The sequence below is a fragment of the Pseudorca crassidens genome, chromosome 8 (assembly GCF_039906515.1).
Source record: "Pseudorca crassidens isolate mPseCra1 chromosome 8, mPseCra1.hap1, whole genome shotgun sequence".
Lineage (NCBI taxonomy): Eukaryota > Metazoa > Chordata > Mammalia > Artiodactyla > Delphinidae > Pseudorca > Pseudorca crassidens.
In genome coordinates, this window is record NC_090303.1 from 106,557,135 (window position 1) to 106,569,177 (window position 12,043).

At 48.8% G+C, this 12,043-nt stretch overlaps 1 protein-coding gene across 2 annotated transcripts in view; it reads right to left on the reverse strand.

Annotated features, from left to right (window-relative positions):
- The window catches only part of PTPRN2 (protein tyrosine phosphatase receptor type N2), a 690,682-nt gene that overhangs the window by 583,034 nt on the left and 95,605 nt on the right, over nt 1–12,043 (reverse strand). Inside the window, exon 1 of one of the 2 annotated variants that reach the window (XM_067747596.1) lies at nt 4,956–5,194. The exons of the other annotated variant lie outside the window; for it this stretch is intronic. The gene's annotated coding sequence lies outside the window, so the exon portion shown is untranslated. Of the gene's footprint in view, nt 1–4,955; nt 5,195–12,043 lie in introns of those variants that run through there. 2 annotated transcript variants of the gene reach the window in all.

Genomic DNA, 12,043 nt, shown 5'->3' on the forward strand with positions numbered 1-12,043 from the left:
GTAAAAGTTTATATCCTGTCACCTATGTTCCTGGACATATCAGTCACAGTTATTTTAAAATCTGAGTGTGATAAGTACAGGAACTGTGTGTGGACATTCTTCTATCACCTATTTTTGTGATTGGTTTTGGTCATTCATTCTTGACAACTGAACGCCAGATATCATGAATGAAACTGCAGCAGCTCTGGGTGATTTTATCTCCTTACCTTCCTCCTTGGTTAGGCAGCCAGACCAGGCGCAGGTCACTTAATCCAGTCAAGGACTAAGCCAACAAGACAGGACTGTCATCTTGTCAAGGGCCATTCTACCTCGGGGTCACACACACGCCTGGGGTGCAACTCTTCAGGAGTCTCAGCTGAGGCCTGGGTGTGGGCTATGACCTCTCCTCCTTAGAAGTCCTTGAACTCCAGTCTTGTCTATTTGGATATATGAGACAGCCAAAAATTCTGCTCTGCTCCTCTGTTCCTTTCTGATCAGGCTTTAGCCCTGCAACCCAATAATTGGGCAAACACCTGGAAGGAGAGAGCCACAGGCCCTGGCCTCTCTTCTCTGTACCTATTTCTCTTTGGGAGCCAGAGGACTTCACAACTGTGTGACATGGCAGGATGCCCTACTGGTTTCTTGCTGTCTTCCATGCCTCTTCCCCACAACCCCTGCCTAGTTTCTCAGCCTCTTCTCCCCAGAAACACAGCACCAGTCCTCCTCTGGCCCCTTCTCTGTGGGATCTCGGCCTCTTAAGTCCTGGTTGATTTAAAAGCTGCCCAATGCCTTCAAACAGACGTCCTATGTATTTTATCCAGGTTTTCTAGTTGTTCTCTGCAGGAAATCTGATCTGTTCAAACTTGCTCATCATGTCCAAGAGGAGAAGTGTGCAGTTCAATTCTGATTCTTGTAAAATTTCTTGGAAATTGACAAATATGAATACATGCTGTGTGAAACCATCCTTTAAAACTCTCATTGAGCTGGATGTACAGCTGAGTAACACAGGGCTCGGCTACCAGTAACTTCGTGGGAGAGACACTGACCAGGGTCAGCAAGCTAGAGCCCTCAGACCCAACCCTGCCCTTGACCTCTCCTTATAGGGCCTCTAGACTAAGGGTGATTTTTACATTTTTTAAGGGAAGAGGAAAAAGGAGTTGGAGGAAATGGAGGAGACGGTGACCTTACATGGCCTTCAAAGCCAAAATATTTATCATCTGATAATTTACAGTTTGCCAACCCTTATTCTATCCCATCTCCCATTCTTTCAATGTGAATTCTTAGTGTATGTTAATATAGATATTATATATTAAATATATTAGTTATAGAAAGTGTAGGACACAGAAATAATTTTGCTCTAATTGCAAGACATGTCTTTCAAAGACCAACAACAGGCCTACAGGGTCTGCAGAGCCCTCTGGGCTTATTTGAGGTGGTGCATCTCACAGTGTTCACAGGGAGGCTGGGTCTTTCGGAACTCATTTTGCAAAGTGGAAATACTGAGTCCTGGGAGTAACTGGGATTGACCAGACCCATCGAGGAAAACCCCAAGCGGAAGCTGGTTTCAGGTTCCATAATGTCTTGCTGAGACACCACCTGCGTTTCCTGGACATAACTAATTAAATCACTTAGAAAATAGCTTCATTTCTATGTGCTCACATGAGTCCTACTGGGTCCTGCCAACTTCCTGGCCTCTCACTCTAATGTGTCACCACTTCTGATCAGACACTCTCCCCAAGCTCAGTTGTAAGAACAGAGACCGATGCATTAACCCCACCAGGATAGCCTGGGGGGCCACAGCCGCAGAGGTGGAGAACCACACTAGAAACTGTCTCCTTGTAGGCAAAGACAGCACCTCAAACACATGCTCCACGGGCTTGATATTCAGATGCCAAACCCCTCCAGGTCCAGCCCCCAAGAGCTCAACACTCTCCAGAAAGGCCCTATACTGGAGGCCCTGGTGCCTGTGAAGGGCCACAGATTTCATACGGGTACCTTCAGGGTGTCAACACAGCTGCAGCCAGATTTACTCAACATGGGTGATGATGACGGTGGTGGCGGTGGTGATCAGAAGACCATTCTCTGAGCATGTGACATGGTTTAAAAAAAAAAAATAAAGTAATGGATTCCCCAAACCTGAGCTGAGAATATCTTCATATGGTAATGAAGGGGTTAAAGGGGCTGAAACAGAACACTGAAACCTAAGTTTTCATCACTAGAGAATTAGTTAAAGCCATAACAGCACTTCCCTACAATGGGCACTGCCTGTCAGTACCTGCCAGTGGAACGTGACTCAGCAAACTGGGGTAAGAGAGTCGGTCCTTTGATAAGTGACAAGAAAACTTTGCAGAACTACAGGATTCCATTTTTGTGCCAGAAAAGCATCTGAAAGGCTATTCACCGAAGTGTCCTTCATGATGATTATTTTGGGGTTTTAGGATAAGTGCGTGATTTTTCTTTTATTCCTTACACCTTTCTGTACAACCCAAAGGTCCACCATTTAGCATATTTCTTTTTTATTGTATATATGTTTTAATTATGGGAATAATTATGGGAAATATTATGGGAAACGTGCATATGAAAAAGGTATGAAAGGAAATATACTTATATTTCCTTTTTCATCAACAAATTAAATAATACATTTCAATTTTGGGAAAAATTAAAACAGATTCCATCTACTTCCATTTTTCCCAAATCATGGGAGATAAGAGGAAAGGGGCCCAAAGAAAACTGACCACATTCGTCAGTTAAAAGAAATTTTTTTTAAATATAAAATGTCAAAGGGTTTCCAGAAAGACAAGTAAAAAAGCAGGACAGGGGCTTCCCTGGTGGCGCAGTGGTTGACAATCTGCCTGCCAATGCAGGGGACACGGGTTCGAGCCCTGGTTTGGGAAGATCCCACGTGCCGCGGAGCAACTAAGCCCGTGAGCCACAACTACTGGGCCTGCACTCTAGAGCCCGCGAGCCACAACTACTGAGCCTGCACTCTAGAGCCCGCGAACCACAACTACTGAGCCTGCGCGTCTGGAGCCTGTGCTCTGCAACAAGAGAGGCCGCGATAGTGAGAGGCCCACGCACTGCGATGAAGAGTGGCCCCCACTTGCCGCAACTAGAGAAAGCCTTCACACAGAAACGAAGACCCAACACAGCCAAAAATAAATAAATTAATTAATTAAAAAAAAAAAAAAGCAGGACAGAGCTGTACCTCTTTTTTTCAGGGACATAGCTGTACCTCTTTTTTTTTTAATACTTTCTGCTCTGTTTAATCCTGGTCAACAAGCACAGAGCAAACCCCTTCTTCCCACCCGAGGGATGCCAGATCGCTGGACGGGTGGGGATGGAAAGCACCCACGCGCAGAACACGCTCCATCACCGCAGCTCCCCCCAGATGCTCACCTGTGGCTGGAGCCACAGCCTGAAGGGCGAACTCTCAACAAAGGGCACCTAAGGGTTCGCTCAGAGCCACCTCCTCTTGCCCGAGCTGCCCGTGAATCCGGGGGGCGGGGGTGGTTTACATCAAATCGATACACAAAAAAGTTCTTCCGAAAGGATAAAATGAGTCAATGGAGAATTAATCTTTAAGAGCTGTGGGCTTGCTCCCTGCCCACCTGGTTAATCCTGCCGTGGAGCTCGTTACACTGAGCACCTGTGTCGCTTCCAGCTGCCAGGAGGGCCCTGGGGGAGGGGGAGGAAAGCAGAGGGACTGGCCTGCTAGAGCCACACTTGGGCGAATTCCTCCTCACTGGGCATGGCAGCCACTTGTCCCTCAGGGGCGGGCCACCCTCTCCCCTTGAGAGCACCCACAGGGTCAGCAGAGACGGTCCCCACGGCAGAGCACCCCGTACCGTGTGAGGCCCAACGCTCGGCGGGGCCCGCGGGGCCCGTCCAGGGGAGGCAGCTGGCAGCCTTCGGGGGGGGGGGGGCGCGAAGTGCTCCTGGCGGGGGCACCTGTCTCCCAGCATTGCACGCCGCGCCTCCCGGACTCTGAGGTGCCCGTCGTCGCCATCGGGCACCACCCTCCTCCCACCCGCCACACGGGCCGGTGCTAAAGAAGAGAGGGGTCTGCTGGGAGGTGCCCTGGGGACGAAGGCCGGGGACAGCTGCCCAGGGCAGGCCTGCAGCCAAGCTCCACACCAGCCCTGCTGCTGGGCCTCCGGTGGGAAGCCCTGGAGGCCGGGCCCCTCCGGCGTCTCTTACTCGGCCATCCCTTCCCTAGAGAGAGCCAGGCTGCAGTCACTCCCTCCTCCCCTCGTCCCGGCCCAGCTGGAGCTTCAGCTGCTGCACAGTGACCTCCTCTGAAGCTGATCTCACATCCGCGAGAGCTGCACGCCCTGGACAGACGTCATCTCGTCCTGCTGGCCGCCGCCTGCCAAGCCGTGGGCAGAAATGCTTGGCCCCCGTGAACCTCCCCCGCAGGTGACCCTCCCTCCCCCATCCCCTTCCTCACCCCGGTGCCAAGAAGCAGGAGGCCAGCCCCGCCCCTGGCCTGAGCTGCCGTGCTTCCCGCTGTCAGGGGGGCGTCCAGGGCGGAGCCCCCAGGGAAGGAGCTCTGGCCTCTGCATCTGGGCAGAAGGTAACAGCCTCACAAGCCTGCCCGGTCAGCCTGGGGCTGGTTCCACCACTACACACGGCCGGGCTCGCCTGCGCTTCAAGCTCTCGTGAACGAGGGGACTAGTTTTTAGGCCCCGGGGGGACGCTCTGGGTGTCCGCAGTCGGGGAGAGACACGTGGGCGCGCCGTCACCGTGGTACGCAGGACCGAAACCCAGGTGACCAGGAGTCGCCTGACCCTGCAGCCTCCCCCACAGCTCCTGGCAACCCACGGGGCAAGTTCACGGTCCAGGAACCTTCACGCGGAAGGGGAAACAAACCGGCTCCCTCTCTTCTCTCCTCCCAACTAACCAAGGCAGGGGAACAAGCAGGAAGCCCGTGTCGCCCAGGTCATGGGGGCGGGCGGCAGGTCTCCAGTAAGACTCACCCAGTCCAAAGCTGAGCTCACACACTCGACTCACAGGAATCTTCCAGAAGTGTGAGCACCGGCTGAGCTGGCAGGACCACAGCTTCCAACAGACACTTTTATGATACGCTTGGTTTGCTCAAATGAGTGTCACTTCAAAAGCACGCCGGCTGGAGAGCCACAGGGAACGACAGAAGAACCACAGTGACCTGGTGATCGGCCCTCCCCCTCCAGCCCCGCTCGGAAGGGACGATGCCAGCTCCACCGTAACTCGCACCGTTCACCTCCTAGATCCTGAAACAGCAAGGCTCCAAAGGGAACCGCACCGCCTGGGACGTGGCAAAGGGAATCACCGTACTCAATCTTCACCGTCCCTAGGGACAGGGACATCCCCGAGGTCACGAAGGAGGGAGGAACCCACAGGGCCGGCCCCCATGGACAGAGACGCGCAGGGCACTGCCAGCTGAGTGGGACTGAACCACGAGGTTTCAAGTTGTGGCAGTGAAAGCGCTGAGGGCTTAGGCTTCTGCTTGGTCCTTTCTGAGATCACCCACATAGCCGTCACCGCGGTGAAGCTGAGAGCTGTGTCCTCTGCATCTCAGCAGCCTGACGACGCATCTGGAGCAGCTTAATGAAACTGTTAACAAGTCATGCTGTTTTCAGCAGTCATGTGACTTGCTGTGGCCTTTCAGCCATCTTTGTAACCAAGTAACCTTTTGGGATTTTCCCAGCAAACAGGAATACGAAACTCCCTTTTATTCCTAAAGTATCTGCTTTTCAAAATCATGTTATAATTGGTATTAAAATGAAGACGGCAGAGCTAGGACCAACCTGAAACGCTGCTCTAACAGAGGCGGAAACGTAGACAAGAGCGCTGTGCTTGCGTGCAAGGGCCCACGCCCCTCGGTGCCCCCTCCAGATACACAAGCAGGGAGACCCCGCTCCTGCAGCGCCACAGCGACGGCAGCGGGATCTGCCATCTTCCTTCTTCCTCTCACTCACTGCGCATCGGCTCATCGACTTTATCTACGTCACTCTGAATAACCTCGGGTTGATCTGGCAAGATCGCTGCCCACGCAGCAGGGAGGGTCTGGCCTGAGCTGAGAATGAGCTCACTCGGTGGGCCTGTGGGCTGGGGCTGACTTCACTCAAGTCCTGGTCTCACCTCGTCTCCTTCCGTTGAGCACTGGACCCACACGCTTGCTGACGGGAAAGACACCGTGTGATGAGGTCATGCTGCCTGTTAGGTGGCCTCAACCGTCTAGAGGGTAGGCTGGGAGGCAACAGCAGGCACCAGGTGGCCCACCCGGGAGCCATCCTCTGGCAGCCGTGTCCCAGGGAGAGCCCTGGGCTGGGCTCTGGGGAGACTATGCGTTCCTGGCTATGCGTCGGTCAACAGTCAGGCTGGTGGGCGTGTGCACTGCCCACAGAATCACCCGCAAAAAGGCAGTTCACACAGGAGCACGTGCTCTCCAGGGGTCTGAAGAGAGAGGGGCTCCCGAAGCCAGCCACGTGGTTCCACTCTGCTTTCAACAGCCTTTGGTGACGCAAGAGGAAGATCTTTGCCGATGCATTCACGTTGCACCTGTTTACGGAGCACTTCCTCTCCCCAGCCTTTTGTGGGCGGTGGAATTTCTGACGTGCCCAGTGTTCCGGCGTCTTGCTGCCGTGACGTACGCTCCAGAACTAGCAGCAGGAGAGGAGGACAGCTGTGTCTCCTCCCCACACTCTCCTATGCTCACAGCCATCTCCTGGGGGCAGCCAGCCAGGCAGCAAAGGGAGGAGCACGCAGTACTGGCCCTCAGCACCGCAGAGCGACAGTGGACCGCGGCCAAAGTCACAGGACAGCGCGTGCTCGGCAATGAGCCGGGCAGCCAGGGACACACCCGCCTCCCGCTGCTCCATCAGCAAAGGCGGCACTGCACCCACAATGTCGCAGGCTTTCGGAGCTTGTTACTCTTTTATTTGCACGTGCAAAAAAGTTTATTGTGATAATACAGTATAAAATTTCCTTAGGTTTCCACTTAGTTGAAATAAAGATCTTGAAAAAAAATTCTAAATAGTACCTTTCTATCACTGTTAACCCTAACATATGTCATATGAAATATCATAAGCATTTACTATGTATCCAAGGACAGTGACTAGATAGCTATGAGAAGCAATTTTTATTTTTATTTTTTATTTATTTTTTTATTTTTTTTGCGGTACGCGGGCCTCTCACTGTTGTGGCCTCTCCCGTTGCGGAGCACAGGCTCCGGACACGCAGGCTCAGCGGCCATGGCTCACGGGCCCAGTCGCTCCGCGGCATGTGGGATCCTCCCGGACCGGGGCACGAACCCGTGTCCCCTGCATCAGCAGGCGGACTCTCAACCACTGCGCCACCAGGGAAGCCCGATAAGCAATTTTTATACGGTGGTTTATTCCCACCCTTTTAAAGATGTGGCTTCTTAAGGCAAACGGTTTTCTATAATGATGATAATTTATGTGATTAGATGTTTCTTTATACCAGGTCATGAAATTAATTTTCATCTTAATTAGTGCCCATAGCAATGATTCTATTAATAATTCATTCAGCTAGCTGCATTTTGGTAAGTTAGTTGTGCTGCATTTTGGGCACTGCTAATATGCCAAGGTCAACACGTCTCAACAGTATCCAAGAACCAATGTAAGATAACAGTGAACATTAGCTTCTATCTGCAAATGCTAGGTTATCTGCGTACAGATTTCCTCTGGTGGCACATATCCTTGTCCTTAAAAGTCTTAGAGTTAATTACCTCAGTTTCAAGTCTTTTTTTCCATGATTGAAGGGTTTATTAGGCCCTAACAGCCTGCCATAGACCTACCAAATTCACAGAACACTAATTTGCTAAAGAGAAGGTCTATATATTCATTTACCATGGGAATTGTAACTACCTAGATAACCTTCCTCCTGTTTTCCATCAACGTATTCCTTTCCCATTAGAACAAACCTATCTATGAAGCCAAATTAAGGTCATGAAATTATTCTGAAGAACATAAAGTTAAAAAGAACGTGATGGAAGGAAGTTAAGCACGTTTCACAGAACCACAATTCTTCAAGGGGCATAAATAGATTAGGCCCCAATTTCCACTTTAGAAAAACTATATAATGCATACAAATCCTTTAAAAGATCACAATCCCTATTCTCCTTGAAAATTTGTAGGAATCAAAGAACCATCCTTTCATTTAGTATCCTGTTTCATGGCTTTGTAATCTCAGGTCCAAGTTATAAACATTCACCTCGGAACAAAAGAATTAAAATCTTTTTACCTTTCACCACAGGCTATACTGCCCATCTATTTCATCGTTTCAGTCATCGCTCTTCAAGATCTAGTACTTCTCTCCACTCTATCTTTGGTTCCCAGCAGCAAAGAAGGACCCAGCACACTGAGCTCTGGCCTGATGTGCCTGTAGAGGTTCTTGAAGCTGTGCGCTCCCATGTCCAAGTCTGCAGACGACTGTTCACATTGTCTTTAATGGCAACACTTGTCCAAGTTTGCGCTTTAGTGTGGTTTCTTTGTCTTTCATTCCATTCTTCTGTGCTTTTGTCTGGCCAATATTCCCATACTCTATGTTTGTTCTGCTTTCTGGTCCTTTTTCGAAATTTTAATCAATTAAAAATAGGAACAGGCAGACGATGGAGACATTACAGGTTCAGTTCCAGACTGATGTAGATTCCTATAGTTTCTCTCTCTTCGTCTTCTTTTTCTTACCCTTTCAAGAGAGAGCGGTGTGCGTGGTGAGTCTGGCCTCCAGCCGCTGGGCCCGACGCTGACGCCCCAGCTCCCGCTCCCGCCTCAGAGCCGGAACTTGTTATTCTCAGAACGGCAATCTTGTCATTTGTCAGTGACCCCCAGCCAATCTGAGGGCAGCTCTTTAAGCAACGTTCATGTTGAGGATGAATCTAACCTTCATTTGTTAAGTTCTACCACTTTATAGAATGAAACCACAAGCATATCCTTGAATTTAATTTTTTCTTCCTCAAGAAGGGAAACTTAGGTACATATTATCTCTTAATTGGAAAAATATTCATTACTGTCTGCTAAACACGCTGAAACAGGAGGGCTTTTAAATAAATTGTTTCACTGGGTGAAAACGGGGGAAGACAGACCACTCGGAACACTGCACAAGTTAGGAGGCGCTAGGCGCTGAAATGAGCCCAGTGCATGCTCGGGTGCAAGCGTCCTCCCTCCAGGGGGAGAGGGGCCTGAGTCCACGTCGGGCACACTTGCCTCCCTGTCAGAACGATCACACGTGCGCAGTACGGCCTTCAGGACACATGCCAAAAGTTCTGCCATAAAAGCCCCCAGAGGAGGTTTAAGCAGATTCTAGCTTCCCGCTCCACCTGGGCAGCAGCTCTCCTCCAACAGCGGCAGAAGCATCGCCGGGGTCAGCCCCACCGTGCGCGCCCGGCCTCGCCCTGCCCCTCTCCCCTCATATCTGAACAAATTAGATACGGTCTCCCAAAAGCTGCATGTTGGTGAATTTTTCTGAAATTGTAGGGTTTTCACATGCACTGTAGAAGTCTAAGGTGAGTTTTTTCTTTTTTCGTTTAAAAAATTAATAAGGAAGAATTAACAGTGGAATATAAATTTTCTTCCTATTCCAGTCCCCCAACCTACAGACGCCAGCTGTTTCTTGGGATCCTTCAGAGACTGTCTTCCCACACATGAGGACACACACACACTGGTTAAACACAACAGGGATTTATTCCTGCATTTTTTTTCAGTCTTCCTGTGAAATGTAATGAACATAGAGAAATGTGCACAAAAATATATAACAAACAATTATTAAGTGAATGTTCATAGAATCACTCCCCAGGTCCAGAAGTGTAATGCTGCAGCAGCCAGGAGCCCCCTCGCCGAGCACACCTGCCCAGGTGGCCGCTGTGTACGCTAGCCTTTCCCTTCTTAGAACTGGACACGCGTGGCATGGAACCTCTCGTGCCTTCCTTCTTTCACTCAGTTTTATATGTGATCCAGGTCGTCGTGGTTTGTTCAGTTTCACTGCTGTGGGCTGTTCCTGTTGTATGAAGGTAATGAATATACAGTACATTCAGCTTATATTCGTGAATATGGAAAGTATCCATACAATATACAAAACATATACATTTCATTGTATGAAAGATTTACTTCATCTCTTCTGCCCCTGAAGTACGTTTGAGGATTTCCAGACTGCGAAGAAGCTAATAAACAATCCTACCTATGGACGTTGTTGCATGTGCGTCTTCAGTGCCCCGGGGTGCTGCCTGCTGCCATCCGGGGACCTGCTGGAGCTCGGGTGGTGTTTATTCCACCACCAGGCCAGCCCATCTAGTCAGTGGGCCACTGTGTGTCACGTGGTTCCCTTTCACTTCTCTGATTCAATAACCAGGTTGAACACCATCGTATACATTTGTGTCACTGCATTTCCTCCTTAGAAGTTCCTGCTCAAGTGTTTCTCCAGTTTTTTCTTGGTTGTCTGCATTTTCCTTAAAGATCTGTTGGGAGTCTTTATGTTACTGACCGTGAGGCCTTTTCTGGGTGCACGTACTTCACCTTCTCCCAAGACTGTCGCTTGTCTTAACTCTGTCTGTATTAAGAGAGGTTCTTGATTTTAATGTAGTTGAAATTATCAATCTTTTACTCTGTGGTTGGTGTTTTTTAAATCCCGTTTCAAAAACTTTATCTACTCTGAGGTCATGAAAATGTTATGTTCTCATCTCATCTCTCTCACTTTCACTTAAGTATATAGGAGTTGACCGATGTGAAGGAAATCAGGTCCAATTTCATTTTTTCTAATATGGATTCCAGCTGTTCTCCATCTTCATTTTTTCATTCAAAGTATCTTCAGCTCTTTCTGTATCTGCACATATATAGTTCCATCTTGAGGATAAGCCATATCTTCAGCTCTTTCTGTACCTGCACATACACAGCTCCATCTTGAGGATAAGCCATATCTTCAGCTCTTCCTGTATCTGCACATATACAGCTCCATCTTGAGGATAAGCCATATCTTCAGCTCTTCCTGTACCTGCACATACACAGCTCCATCTTGAGGATAAGCCATATCTTCAGCTCTTCCTGTATCTGCACATATACAGCTCCATCTTGAGGATAAGCCATATCTTCAGCTCTTCCTGTACCTGCACATACACAGCTCCATCTTGAGGATAAGCCATATCTTCAGCTCTTCCTGTACCTGCACATACACAGCTCCATCTTGAGGATAAGCCATATCTTCAGCTCTTCCTGTACCTGCACACACACAGCTCCATCTTGAGGATAAGCCATATCTTCAGCTCTTCCTGTACCTGCACACACACAGCTCCATCTTGAGGATAAGCCATAATTTGAAGGATATTTAGGACGCTTTTTTTCTATTCCGATTTTTCGAAGAATCATTTTACACTAATTCTTTACGAACACACTTAAGCGTATTCATCATGGGCTTTCATGGGAGCAGGCCTGGCGAGTCTAAAGGATGCGCACTTTACGTTTTCTTAGATATTGGGTTCTCTGTCTTGCTTTATAAAATTAATTCCCTGTCAAAATTATTAAAAATGCCCCCAAGTTTTCTTCTAGTACTTATAAAGTCCCATTATACTTTTAAGTCTTTGAGCCATCTGGATTTTATTTTGGGGTAAGAAATCTGGGAGGGATCCAGCTATATATTTTCCAAATGTCTGGCCAGTTGTCCCCAAATCATTATTGAATAATACATCTTTCCCCGCTTATTTTAAATGTCATCATTATCATATACTAAATACTCATATGCACTAGGTCTATTTCTAGGCCTTCTATTCTTTTCCTTCAATCCGTTTGTCTGCTCATGATCACAGCCACTCGGGTGGAAATACTCCATCATCTCAGAGCACCAGGGGTGGGATGGTTAGCGGCCCCCGTACAACTTCCATGCTTCACGACCTTCCCGTAATTTCTCAACATGAACTTTAAAACTAGTTTGCTCAGTTTCAAAAGAAATTCTGTTAACGTTTTGTTGTGCTCACTTAAACATCAAGGTTAATTCAGAGAGAACTGATATGCTATCATGTTAAACCTTCCTACCCAGAAACACTGTCTTCCCAGCAATTCGCCCCTTTGTAGCCTGA